Source organism: Helianthus annuus, chromosome 3, assembly GCF_002127325.2.
Source record: "Helianthus annuus cultivar XRQ/B chromosome 3, HanXRQr2.0-SUNRISE, whole genome shotgun sequence".
NCBI lineage: Eukaryota > Viridiplantae > Streptophyta > Magnoliopsida > Asterales > Asteraceae > Helianthus > Helianthus annuus.
In genome coordinates this window covers 80,082,134-80,083,554 of record NC_035435.2, presented here as the reverse complement: position 1 = coordinate 80,083,554, position 1,421 = coordinate 80,082,134, and the positions used below count along the sequence as shown (strand labels likewise).

Genomic DNA, 1,421 nt, shown 5'->3' with positions numbered 1-1,421 from the left:
CGATTAAAAGCTAAAAACCAAGAGAAAGTTTCGGGTGATCCACCTCCAATGGCGGACCAACGTACCCTCATGGATTATCTACGACCCACCGTAGGTAACCTAGGCGCCGCTATCAATGCACCGAACGTTGAAGCTAATAAATTCGAACTTCGGCCGCATTTGATACAAATGCTCCAATACTCCGCAACCTTCCATGGGCTTGCAGACGAGGATCCCCATCTACAAATTACTAATTTCTTATAAATATGTGATACCTTTCGGATCAATGGAGCATCAAATGACGCCATCCGCCTCCGAATGTTTCCTTTTTCACTAAAAGACCGAGCAAAAGCTTGGCTCAACGCCCTCCTAGCTGGATCGGTAAACACTTGGGATGAACTAGCCCAAAAATTTTTATATAAGTATTTCCCTCCTGCAAAAACGGCTAAATTAATGACTGAAATTAATACATATTCACAAGAGGACGGGGAATCCTTATATGAAACTCGGGAAAGGTTCAAGGAGCTATTACGAAAGTGTCCACATCATGGCCTTGCGATATGGCAACAAGTATCCACTTTCTATAATGGACTGTTGCCCCACACAAGGCAGACACTTGATTCTAGCTCCGGGGGACTTTTAGGTAATCGCCGCCCACATGAAATATATAACCAAATTGAGGAAATTGCTCAAACCAATTTTCAATGGCACACTCCCCGAGGCAATAAATCTATTGCCCCGGGCGCCCATAAGGTTGATGAAAGCACTTCTTTACAAGCCCAAATCGAGGCCCTTTCTTCAAAAATAAAAAAATTAGAAATGACAAAAACAGTCTCGGTTATGGCTTGTGAAGGGTCTGGTGGGCCACATGAAAATTGGAGTTGTATGAAAGAAACGGACGATCAACAAGAATCGGTAAGCTACATTGATAATAGACCTAGGCCGTCGGGTCCTCCAACGGGCACTTACAACCAAGGATTGCGAAACCACCCAAACCTTGGTTGGAGAGAACCCAGCAATAGTAGTAACCAACAAACCCAACGAACAAACTTTCAACAACCAAGGAATGAGTCACAAAATTTCACTCAACAACAAAGTGGACAAGAAAGGCTTGAAGATACTGTATCTCGCCTCATCTCCGACACTGAAAAGAAAAACTCAGAAAGATTTCTACAATTAGAATCAAATTTTAGAAATCAACAAGCTAGTATTCAAAACATAGAAAAACAATTAAATCAAATAGCTCAAAATTTTGCCGAGAGACCACAAGGTGCATTACCTAGCAATACCGAAACAAACCCAAAAGCGCAAGTTCATCTCATCACGCTACGAAACCGCACCGTGGGACCTGCAGAAGCACCACCGCCGACAGAAGAAACGGTACCCCCGCCTCTGCAGGAGAAGAACTCCCCTCCGTCACCAGAGCCTACCAAGGCTCCTCG

General features: G+C 43.9%; 1 non-coding gene across 1 annotated transcript; it reads right to left on the bottom strand.

Moving 5' to 3' along the window:
• Positions 1–426: 426 nt before the first annotated feature.
• On the bottom strand, positions 427–533 carry LOC118490979. The gene has a single exon (XR_004890204.1). It is a non-coding gene; the product is annotated as a small nucleolar RNA R71 (small nucleolar RNA).
• Positions 534–1,421: the final 888 nt, after the last annotated feature.